Source organism: Magallana gigas, chromosome 10 (genome assembly GCF_963853765.1).
Source record: "Magallana gigas chromosome 10, xbMagGiga1.1, whole genome shotgun sequence".
NCBI lineage: Eukaryota > Metazoa > Mollusca > Bivalvia > Ostreida > Ostreidae > Magallana > Magallana gigas.
In genome coordinates, this window is record NC_088862.1 from 10,241,336 (window position 1) to 10,254,560 (window position 13,225).

At 32.8% G+C, this 13,225-nt stretch overlaps 1 long non-coding RNA gene across 1 annotated transcript in view; it reads left to right on the forward strand.

Moving 5' to 3' along the window:
* LOC136272139 (uncharacterized) overlaps nt 1-11,628 on the forward strand; it is an 87,682-nt gene extending 76,054 nt beyond the window's left edge. Inside the window, exons 2-3 of the long non-coding RNA XR_010710079.1 lie at nt 11,159-11,314; nt 11,578-11,628. This is a non-coding gene — a long non-coding RNA (uncharacterized lncRNA). The remainder of the gene's footprint in view (nt 1-11,158; nt 11,315-11,577) is intronic.
* Nucleotides 11,629-13,225: the final 1,597 nt, after the last annotated feature.

The window sequence follows — 13,225 nt, forward strand, 5'->3', positions numbered from 1 at the left end:
AGTGCGTTAACAGTGAGACAAATTAACTCTGTTTCTAAACGTTCGTTTATATGGTTTATAATGATGCACTTTGAAAAATAAAATATGCAAGATACTGTCTAAATCCTAAGACCAGTAATTAAGATTGATAACTGTTTAAACCTACCTTTGATCGATTGGACTTTGAAAAGGGAACCCATAGTTTTTTTATCTATGCAAATAGCAATGTTACACTGCAAAGTTTTGTCAGTATGATCATTTGTTAAGTTTGATTTAATAATTCATACAAAAAGAGTTGATTAGATAATATTAATCAAAATATCGCATGAATTGTACCACAGTTGTTTTTTTTTTACGTTGTGAAAATTGATTAAATAATTCATACAAAAAGAGTTTGATTAGATAATATTAATCAACATATCGCATGAATTGTACCACAGAGCCGTCAGCCGTCCCGCAAGTTATTTATCTTTTTACGTTGTGAATATTAATTCTTTAAAGAAAGGAGGGACTGATCAATTTCGTGGAAAACAATAATTATTGATTTATATTTTTTTTTCAAAGTGCGTTATGTGTACTTATGATAAAATAAAGATTGATGTATATTCATAATATATTTTTTAAAGTGTGTTATTTGTCCCCAAATTAACGCACTTAGAGAAATATTTTCAAAATGCGTAATATTTTCAAAGTGTGTTGCAAAACGGCAAATAAACATCCCTGACGCAAGAGTATATGCTACTTTCTTTTAAATAAATGTTAATAAATAAAAGACATTAAGGTCGAAATTTTGATGATATGAGTAAACAAATGTTTGCAATTAAATCGGTATGAATTTTTTGCAAACTTTGAGAAGAAAAGTACGGAAATTACAAAGGCCGTCTATGTTTGTTGACTTTGTGATTTAATGGTTCTCTATATTTAATTAGGATTTGTACATTAATATTTTTATTCACTTTACTTTTTTGAGTTACCTAATAGTTTTAGATTTTAAATGCACGCCCTTGCATCGAGCTGATTTCTTACAATTTTCACATTCATTGAATACGTTGTACATATGACGTTGCCAGATGGCGTACGTATTTGAACAAAATTTCATTGGTGTGAAAGTCATCAGGATTTACAAACATTATGTCTATGCGTAAACACGATTTGACTGAGGTTAAATAATCAAACATTTGATAAGAAACACAAAACATTTTGTCATCAAGATTTTTTTTTCAAAGCTGCTTAAAGCATAACAGTAATAGAAATTATAATGCAAACAATACCTCATAATGAATTTATTGGCAATATATGTCACAGCTGCTTACAATAAGGGTGCCAGGCATCAATTATTGCCTTGTTGAGCATCCCCAAACAATACACGCAATAATAGTGAGTCCTGGGAAGATTTGCTAAACTGTTTTACAATTCTGTTGTTCAAAAATCAAAAAGTCACTCTTGCCCCAAAAAAATGGAGGCAAAAATCAATTATGATCAAATATCCTGTGGCCCAACAATTAGTCCTAGCGCAGCCATGGCCTATTTTGCCCATCTATAGGCGACACTTTGACAACTGCATCACTCAAAAAGGCTTGCAATGACTGTTGCAATCTTTACAAAACATGTCTAATCCAATTTTAGAAAAGTGGACTTTCATATCTGTGTTGATTTAATGTAATTCAGTGTACCTGATGGTTTTAACGTTCGACTTGGTTGCTAAAATGAGGTAACCGTCTTTCATGGAGAAAAAAAAATACGTCATCAGTCGAGTCACTCTCGTGTAAGTTAGCAAGTAATTGGCCCAAATTAACATGCTCCTAATTTGCTATTTAAATTTTTAATCTAATGGACACCACGTGGCTTAAGTTACTTCCATAACTCTGTTTTTGAGAAAAACAATTGTCAGAAAAATTTCAGGTACTATACCTGTACAATGATCATGACCCATCATTCTTGTATGTAGCGGCTCGATGGGCCTAATATATCCGCCATTGCTTCAGACGCGTTTTTTAAGCTCTTTCTATGATTCTCTCAATGCAAAAAAGACAATAACAAACCGTCAACCAACTCAAAAGTCAATAAAACGAAATACAAATTCAAAGCAGAGCAATACGGACCTCCAAATAGATAGAGGTAGGATCAGGTGACTAGGAGTAGTAAGCATCCTCTGCTGACCGGTCACGTCCGCCGTGTGCCCAATGTTATATCGGTAAAAATAGCATTATCGGGAAAACTGCTCAACTTGAAATTTGGGGATAATATGATCGGGAAAACCTGAGAAAAATCCAGGGACAATTTGGTATTCAATAAATTGTTCAGAGCAGAGCAATTACGGACCTCTGGGAAACCCCAGAGACAGGATCAGCTGCCTAGGAGGAGTGAGCTTCCTCTTCCATAGAAAATGTATAAAGAGATATTTTGTATGCATCAGTAATGTAACGGATATCATGTTAAAATGTCAATAATTAATCACATATATGATTAAATTTTTTATTAGAAAAAAAAATGTTAAAAATGCAAATAAAATTGTCTTGTCTTAAAAATGCATGAACATTTTTTTTTATAAAAAAAAAAAGGTTACAGAGCTTTATGATTTTATGGGATAAAAGTTTTGATACGTCTGAAGATGATTAAAACATTAAAATATCTACTTAACTGTTACTTGTATTAATCTAAGCTAGAAAAGTGAGGAATTATTAAAATATCATAAAATAATCTTTATCCAAAATTGATAATTTTTAAAATAACCATTACTGCATATAACATTATTCCACGCATACTCATGAAATAATTGACCTCTATCTGCTCGAAATTGAACCACCTGAGCCCTTCATCTTTGTACAGTAAAACATCACATAGCAAATAGGTATTTGCACTCTGCCACTTATGTGACTTTATTGTTTAACCAAATTTGGTTTGAAATAATCAGGAAAATGACAATAGATGATTATATAACAATAATTAATAAGTTTATAAAATTAATCATAAAATTTTGAATATTTCATTCTTTATGCCATAACATTTTACAACTAAAACAATCCATAACTCCCAATACTAATGTAATCATTAATGTGATTGATTAGATAATTTATGCAAAACATAATCCTTTTGGTTTAAAAGCGCCATGCTTAATGAAAAACAAGATATCTGTGAGCCAATGCTCACTAGTGATACCCCCGCCCTGGTGTGAATATGCAAAAAAAGCAAAGTCGACATTTAACAGAAAGCTGGCATCCGAATGGTACAGAAATATATCCCACAATATGGCATGCCTTTACAAATAGTGTGTTAAAATTTCAAGCATCTCGATAAATAGCTGCTACAAATGTAAGAAATCTTTGAGGAAAATTATTTTGAAAATTTTGGCTAAAATAAACAAAGTACTCATTTAACAGGAAGTTGACGTCCGATTGGTACAAAAATACATCCCACGATATAACATGCCTATACAAATACTGTGTAAAAATTTCAAGCATTTGCGATAAACAGTTGTTGAGAATTCTTTAACGAAAATTTGTTTGAAAATTTTTGCTAAAAATAAACAAAGTCGTCATTTAACAGGAATTTGACGTCTGATTGGTACAAAAATATATCCTACGATATGGAATGCCTATACAAATACTGTGTAAAAATTTCAAGCATCTGCGATAAACAGTTGCTGAGAATTCTTTGACAAAAATTTGTTTGAAAATTTTTGCTAAAAATAAACAAAGTCGTCATTTAACAGGAATTTGACGTCTGATTGGTACAAAAATATATCCCACGATATGGCATGCTTATACAAATATAGTGTAAAAATTTCAAGCATCTGCGATAAAAGTTGCAGAGAATTCTTTGACAATAATTTGTTTGAAAATTTTGGTTAAAAAATAAGCAAAGTCGTCATTTAACAGGAATTTGACGTCTGATTGGTACAAAAATATATCCCACGATATGGCATGCCTTAACAAACACTGTGTAAATATTTCAAGCATTTGCGATAAATGGTTACTGCGATAAATGCGACAGAAGTTTTTGTTACGGGCGGACAGACAGACGGACGGACGGACAGACAGACAGACGGACAGACAGGCAGACAGACAGACACACAAGGGTAAAACAGTATACTCCCTTTCCTTCGGAGCGGGGGTATAAAAAGGAAAATACACAACGATTTTTCTTTTTTTATATACATGTTCATGAAGGAGGAAGATGGAGGGGTGGAGGTGGTTTACAGATCGCTTTGAAAATTTTCAATGCTTAGCTATCGGCGTCCTGAAAGAAAGTGAGAACCCACGCTATTAAAATGACGCTCCCAAGATTTAACCGCAAACTAAATTCATTGGTTACATCCGGCAACGTTGATTTTGTGTCCATATATGAAGATGCTTTGACAATACCGCAAGAAAGATAACTCTCGCAAACTTAACAGACATTATCAATATGCATAAAATATTTGAAGAAATCTTAAAAATCATTTATCCATAATTGATAATTATCAAATTAGACCACTACTGCATATAACATTATTCCACGCATATTCATGAAACAATTAACCTCTGTCTGCTCGAAATTGAACCACCTGAGTCCTTCATCTTTGTACAGTAAAACATCACATAACAAATAGGTATTTGCACTCTGCCACTTTTGTGACTTTATTGTTTAACCAAATTTGGTTTGAAATAATCAGGAAAATGATAATAGATGATTATATAACAATAATTAATAAGTTTATAAAATTAATCATAAAATAATAAATATTTCATACTTTATGCCATATTTTACAACTAAAATAATCCATAACTCCCAATACTGCTGTAATCAATGATGTGATTTATTAGATAATTTATGCAAAACATAATCCTTTTGGTCTCAAAGCGCCATGTACTTGATTAATTCTAATTAAATCAAGTTCAGACCCCAAGGAGGGAGGGAGAACATTTTAAGTTGCAAAGTGCATTCCAATACCTTTAAAAATGGACTAATATTTGCCAGGATATACATATGCCTTACAAACCTTAGTCCCATATACATGCAAACACATACAACTACTATTCATGCATGGGTAAGGATATACATATGCCCCACCCAACAAGAGGTACAAGGGAACCTAATACTTGTTATATATAGTAATCATAGGTAGGAATATACATATGTCCGACCCATTCAAAGCTTTCACATGAAAATAACAAATTTATATTTCAAATTATTTTAACACTGACAAAGGTAGGAAATAAACTATAACCGACTGTCTTAGTTACGCATTATAATTTCTCAAGAAACATACATATGTTCCTGATTAACAGTGTCTATCCATAAGTTCACAGTCAGTCTTTGCTCTCTGTACTAGATTAACTGGTCTAATATAACTTTTGAATGCATCCGATTTCCATCGACCTAAAAGTGTAATTTTGCTGTCACTCATGCCAATGTCCGCACAGTGAAACGCTATGCCTATCCGGAAAGAATGGCTAGTAATTTGGCTCATATCAAACTTTGCAAATGATAGACAGTTTTTTAAGACCGCCGAAACGTTACCCCTGGAAACTGAAATATTTGGTACATAACAAAAAAGTGGCCCATTTCGTACTCCTCTTAATTTAATGTAGTCTTCTAGGCATTGAACTGGATATTACTTTTTGTTACTTGTAGAGTGAATAGTGAGACAAAATGGTTTGCCCATGTGATGTTTATATGTAACAAATTTGATAATTAAATGATCTTGCTGCTTGGAAATTTGATTAATCTGAATCGAAGTTTTGTTAATTACCTTTTGACATGATGTATCTCCCCGACTCTCAAGAATCCATAAAAGGCCAACAAAAACATTGCTCTAAACAAGGCCTTTTCAAATGCATTGGAAACTGTAAATGGTTAAGGAGTCACAAATTTGATGCAAACTATTTTTGTAATATGCATTCTAACATCTTGTGAAGGTTTAAGTTTGCGTGTTGATAAGAGCAATTGTTGTATTAAAAAGGACGAGCATGGATCCCAAAAACTGTTGGGCTTATGGATGTAACTAATAGCAGAGAGATATGATGAAATAGTTGTTGCAGCATAGTCCTTTGAAAATAGGTATGCAACATAGTATACCAATATGTGTTGCTTCACTGGAAACTCAATAATTAACCCGTATTTCTCGGTAAAAATCTGTCCAAGCATGGGAGTACGAAGCTAAAGAAGATTTAGTAAGGCTCACATCCAATAGTCTTTGTATGTCACCTCTTAATTTGGAAATGGCGGTAGTGGAGGTATGTTGACTAGATTGCTGTCGGCCCAGGGCCAGTTGTAAAAACTGATTTACCTTTGAACGAGAAAGTCAATCACAAAATTTTCTTTTGAAGTCAAATGCTGAGCTTTAAAATAGATATTAAACTTCAAGCATATCAATACCAGTTTTTGCAAAAGAAACATGATGTGCCTATCTTTTGCAGTTTGTTTATTAATGACATTATTAATGACAGTGCTTGTTTATTAATGGCATTATTAATGACAGTGCTTGATTGTCTGTGTCAAACAAAATGCACTTATTAGCCATATATTTTGACCAGACATCAACAGCCAAAACTATTGGGCATAATTCTAAAACTGCCATGTTCTGATTTCGCCAACTGTCATTCCATTCTCTTTTGAACCACTGACTACCAAAAACTGTAGCATACCCCACAGTTCCAGATGCATCTGTATATAACCTTAGTTCAATTGAACTTTGAAGAACCATTAAAACTACTCAAGGAATCATACCAGACACTTAAATCCTCCTTAACTTATTTCGTCATCCTAATTCTATAATACAACTTTTTTACTCCAATGGTCAGATCTATTAGCCTCCTTAAAAAGGCCCTGCCTGGCAACACTACATTACAGCAACATTCAATAAACCCATAATTGACTGCAGCTGTTTCAATATTAATTTAAGATTGTTCAATCGCTAACTGGATTTTGCTGACACACTTTACAATTTTTGCCTTTGTTAATCTGCATTCCATTTTTGTTGAATCCAATTCATAACGCAGGTAAGTTATAACTTGGTTAGGACCACATGTTTTTTCAAGTGAAATGGGAACCCCAATATCTGAACACATATTCAAGAAATATTTCAGCTTGTAGACACATTGAGTTGGTGATGTATCCACAATGATAAAGTCGTCCAAACCATGTGTGATATACATGGTATACCAAGTTTATTTTGTGCTTTCCATTGTAGGGCTGTTGAGAATCTTTCAAATATTTTACAAGATGAGCTTAGACCAAACTGCAAACATGTATCAAAGTAATATTTACTCTTCCACTTGAACCTAAGAAATTGATACTGAGATTGATGAATATTAATAATTCTAAACGCTGACTTAATGTCAGTTTTACAACAGAAAGCACCTTTTCCACACTTTTTAATGAAATGAATAGCATCTAAAATAGATGAGTATTGAACAAATGACTCATCAGGTGGTATGCCATCATTAATTGATTGATTTTCTGGGTATGACAAATGATGAATCATTCTAAATTCACATGGCTCTTTCTCTATGGAAAATGGTTTATTTTCATACAGTCCTTGAACTCTACCAGCCGAAATTTCTTTTTGTATTTTTTGATCAATAATTTCTGGTTTTGTAACAGCCGAATTTAGATTGTTTGACTCTATTCCAGGACATTCTCCAACAAAGCCTAAATAAAAACCATCTGAACTAAAAACTAGTTTCATCATACCCTGATAACCAATGAGCAAGTCTATTTACTTTGATTGGTGTTGGGCCCTTGCTTGGATGTACCAAAGGATTTTGATTGGTTATATTGTTTCCCTGTATTTGTACTACCTGTTTGGTTTTGATACTTCTGCATGGTACGAAAGGGCTGCTTGGCTTGATTTGTACATTGAATAAAAGGGTGTGACCCGCCGCAGTTATAACATCTGTGTTGGAAGCGACAAGACAACAAGCATCCTAAAATCGGTGTCGTAAGCTTTCCAATTGCCCTTGGCGTCTGCAATATCTCTGACTGATTCTAAATGTTTAGCTAATTTCGATTGTTGTTCTGGGTATTTCATACAATGAATTGCAGCAAATCTATTCCATGCTGTAAGCCAGTCATGCATAGATGAGAGAGTTACCTCGCTTTGGGAATCATTCTCGACCTGGTGGATTGTCAGGTTGCCTGGACTGTCACCATCTTCGACCTGTAGAGAGAACTTACCCTTCTTTTGTTTGTCTTTCGACAAAAGGCTTGGAAATGCTATATACTGGTTTGACCAAATGTTGGATTTAGTTTGATCCGATACCCTTGCATCAATTGGTACTGCTGTACTAACAAAACCTGTCGAACACTTACCAGCGAATTTTTCAGTGTGATCCACAACTACCGCTTCAACTGAGTGTTGAATAGCGTTGACCAGATGTCTAGATTCTCTTACCAACCCGTCATTTTCATCCTTGTTAGATGCCCCTAAAGGGTCTATTCTAATACACCCCTGACAATTTGAAGCACTGTTGCTGTTTATGTTGTTTATCAGCGTTGTCAACTCATCTCTAATTGTGGCCGTCACCCTCTAGGTCACCTGTGCTGTGATAGTCCGATCCACACTTTGCAAAAGTTGTTTCCCTTCGCGGGGTCAACCCAAAGGTCAAACGGGAAAAAACAACTTATCCCTTCTCTATGCAACCAAATATTTGGGCGTCCTGTGAAGAAATCTCTTGGAATTTAATTTATTCCTTCAATGTGTGGGTTGCCCCGACTTGGGGCAATAAAATTCACAGCGGAAACGGATTTCTAATGTCAAATGAGGAAGTTACGATCCTCTAAAATACAAAAGCTACTGTGAGAAATATATGGGGTTTTCCCCAAAGTTGGCGGACAAGGGACATAACTTTTGTAAAGTGTGGAATGGTTCCAGTACATCGGGGGATAAAGCTGGCGAAACCGCTTCCAAGTTCATTGATGTCCTACTTTTTTTTTTGTTTTTTTTTTGAGACAATTGATGGTTTTGCGCGAGCTTGGCTTGTTCTTTTTGGTGGCATACTTATTCTTGATGACGATAGAATAACTAAAATTACAAATTCACTGATATTGGTTAGTAAACAATTGTCAATATCCGGTCTGAATAGAATTGGGCAATATATGATAAAAGATGAAAAATCCGGAATACTTAAAATCGCACTTTTTTTAAAAATTATTGTGTAGTTTATTGAATAATAAATGACAAACCTAAGGAAAGATAAATGTAAAGTATTTTTAAAATTAAAATCCAATAACAACACATACATATAAAATTGTGGTAAATACACTGTAATGTAATAAAATAAACCTCGGGGAGGTAAGAACAATAAAGGACTGCGAACGATAGCATTGTCTAGCCGCCTAACTAAAAGTCATTTTTGAAAGTTGTCTAATTAAAATTATTTTTTTATAATAATGTAAACATTTATGTATATTTTGATTAAATATAAATGATTTGGTCAAATAAAGAGAGATAACTTTGTATTTTGGGTTAAAATAGCTCATTTCATAATAGAAAATAATGGAAAAAGGAAATGTAATTTAAAACATCTTTCCCCCCGTGAAACAAAAATTCCTTTTGAGGGGTTTTAATTATTGTTATTTAGCATATTTTTACCAAAGGGTTTGTTGTTTCACGGGGGGGGGGGGGGGGGGGGAACGTATGTCTACAGACCGAAATACATTCCAAAGAAAGAATTTTCCTTTGTAAATTTTCGAAAAATAATTAACAGATATGAATTAAAATGAAATTTTACTTTAATATGTATCATAAATATGTTATTATTAAGAATTTATGCACATATTGGCCGCTGAATAAAATTTTTCTCACTCATAGAGATCGATTTCAATGAAATATTTTTAAGACCCCGCGTTAGCAAAACTTTTGTTTAAAAATAAATAATTTGATTAAAAATTTTATTTTGATATAAATTGATTAGGATTTGATTATACTCTTTCGTAGAAAATTTGGATGTAAAATGTAGGCGGGAAACGGGCGTTAGCGTTCGCAGTTCTCAGGATCTCAGGAAAACACAAGTAAATTGCGTTTATTCCAGTGCAATGAGATCCGCCTCGGAGAGGCAAAAATTAAATATGATAAATCTCAGAAAAACACCAGTAAATTGAGTTGATTCCACTGCAATGAGATCTGCCTCAGGGAGGCTAAACAAATATGAAAAATCTCGGGAAAACACCAGTAAATTGTGATGATTCCAGTTCAATGTGATCCGCCTCGGAGAGGCAAAAAATAAATATGAAAAATCTCAGGAAAACACAATGTAAATTGTGTTGATTCCAGTGCAATGAGATCCGCCTTAGGGAGGCTAAACAAATATGAAAAATCTCTGGTAAACACCTGTAAATTGTGATGATTCCAGAGCAATGAGATCCGCCTCGGAGAGGCTAAAAATAAATATGAAAATTATAATGAAAACACTAGTAAATTGTGCTGATTTGAAATAGTGCGATCTCCCATTCCTCTGTAAAATATCCTATGATTTGCTCTTAGACCAAGATCCTCACAGTACCTAACACTATCATTACTTACTAGGAATTGTTGAAAGCGGCGCACAATAGAATGACCCAACATAAGTACTTCAATGGGCTCCATCAGTAAAATAAACCAAAAATATAAACCTTACCGCTTTACAGGTCGCTTTGAAAATTTCCAATGCTTAGCTATCGGCGTCCTGAAAGAAAGTGAGAACCCACGCTATTAAAATGACGCTCCCAAGATTTTACTGCGAAATAAAATCATTGGTTACATCCGGCGACGTTGTTTTTTTGTCCATTTATGAAGATGCTGTATAATTCTGACAATACCGCAAGAAAGATAACTCTCGCGAACTTAACAGACATTATCAATATGCATAAAATATTTCAAGAAATCTTAAAAACCATTTGTTTTCATTTTCTGTGGGGGCAGACGTTTTAAATCAGGTGGTCTAGTATCGATCTACATTGCTGCGCTTGATAGTTAAAAGCCACACCGCTGTGAATTTGACTAGTCTGAAAGCGACTAAAATGCTTACTAAACCGCCTATGAAATGGAACCTTGTTCTTATTGGCATCATTGTTTTTTCGGGAACAAGTAAGTTTCTTTTTTTTTGTGAGCAGGTTTTGACAAATGGTTCATTTTAATGTATAAAAAAGACCACGAGCAATTTAAGAAGGTTCATTTGACAAATATATTAAGATTTGCGAAATTTTTACTTTAAAGGTTCATATGCTTGTGATGATGGCAGGTTTTGGGGACATTGCCAAAGAAATGAGTTGTGTGTTTGCATTAATAATAACTGGTATCAAACAACAACAAGCGAAATTAAAAAAGTAGACTCAACTATAGAATCGTTTTCCTTAATTTGCAGTTGTCCAAGTAAGCCAAAGCATTTTTTATCTTTAAGATTTAACTAAATTATACATGAATTATTTGAACGCAAACAACATTTACTTTAATTTGAAGAAAAAAAATCGCAAGCAAAGGCAATTTTAAATAAAAATGGAAAAAAAGAGAGACAAAATATTTTGCATGCCAATAGCGTTAAATATTTGCAATCATTTTGTTTTTTTTCTGTAAATGCACACTGTACATGCAACTACGAAAAGTCAAACTTAAAAAAAGTAATGTCTTTATATCAGATACAGATACCAATCAAGCTGTGGAATGTCTGTATAATTTTCTTTATACCAGTGAGTACATAATCATAAGGTGGACACAATATAATGATATCTTTATTTTCGTTGTATTTTACCAGTAATTTTATTTATAACATTTAAATAAAAAATGACGAGGCTAATACAAACGTCAATAAATCCTTCTATTTTTTTCGACTAATGATCGTGGTGCATTTAAATGAAGAAATGAATTAAGGGGAATTTTATTGTGCTTCATTATACTGACATATTTGACTATTTTTTAATAGAGCTCGTCGATTATCTCGAGTTTCATAAAACCTTAGTATTGACAGGTATAATAATATATTTTTATCTGACGCGGTTAAACATATGTTTTAAATACATATGAAGAGAATTTTAACAATAAATTAATGCAGATATAACGTTCAATATATTTGTTTCAAATTATGAGAGTTATTGATCACAAAAATAAAATAAAATGTTCTTTTTTTAAATGACCAATTCTGAAATATCGATCTTACTATTTTTATCACATACACTGGAAATTGTAAGTGTTACAATATAAACTTCTCTTTAACCTTTATAACGTACTAAATTGTTTTAATTTCCAGATGAGACAACATGTAGGCAGTTACTCACAGGTTATTATGCTTTATTCTTTTTTTAGATATGATCCTGTTTTAACTTGATTTGTACAAATTTTCACTATTGTATATTTTCGCATTTAATATCTAAACATTTTATAGCGTTTGTTTTATATTTTCATTGATAAAAAAAATCTTATGTATCAAAATAATCCCACTTTATTACAATCAATGAATGTGGTGTGATGTCACTATAATTTTAAGCATAAAATAGATCTCCTCTTCTTTGTAAACTTGGATTGGCTTCGTCCTTGGCACACTATTATGCTGGTGCATTTACAGTCAATTTCCATCAAATTAAAAAAGTGCATGTACATTTTGTTTTCTTTGCCAAAAATTAATGAATACATGGTTATTTTCGACCCGTATGATTTCTGTATCCTTTTACACTTGCAAACAGTTTCGCCCCTTTTTGAATTTGTCCAGATTCAGTTCTGTTTAAAAAGTGATAATTTGAGACATTGGAATTCTTAAATTCGCCCGCTGACGACAAGGGCAAAAATAAAACGGGGCGAATATTTCCCTGAATACAGTATCTGACTTTTCAGAATTTATAAATGTTTAATTCAGTGTATAATACAATGTATCACTATTAAACTCTATAGGCTATAGACTAATAATCAATAAAGAAAATGGTAGTTCAACCAAAAAATATTGACTGATCATTAATTATATAAAATTTACCGTATAAAGAAAAAAATATATACGATATTTCAACCTTTTATATAATTTGCTCTTGATTAATAGATCATTTTCGGTGAAGTAATCCTTTGCTACTCCAAAACTATGCGATGCCAAACATTTGACCGGGAATCAATGCTTATAAAAAAAAACCAAAAAAAAAAAAAAAACAAAAACAAAAAAAAAAAAAAAAAAACAACAACAATAAAACGTGCGCACAATGCGGAAAAAAAAATAGGAAATAAAATTTGAGAACTACATGTATTTAGGAGTAAACATATTTAAAATGCATGTACCTGTATGAAATGGACTTTGCTTGAAATCAA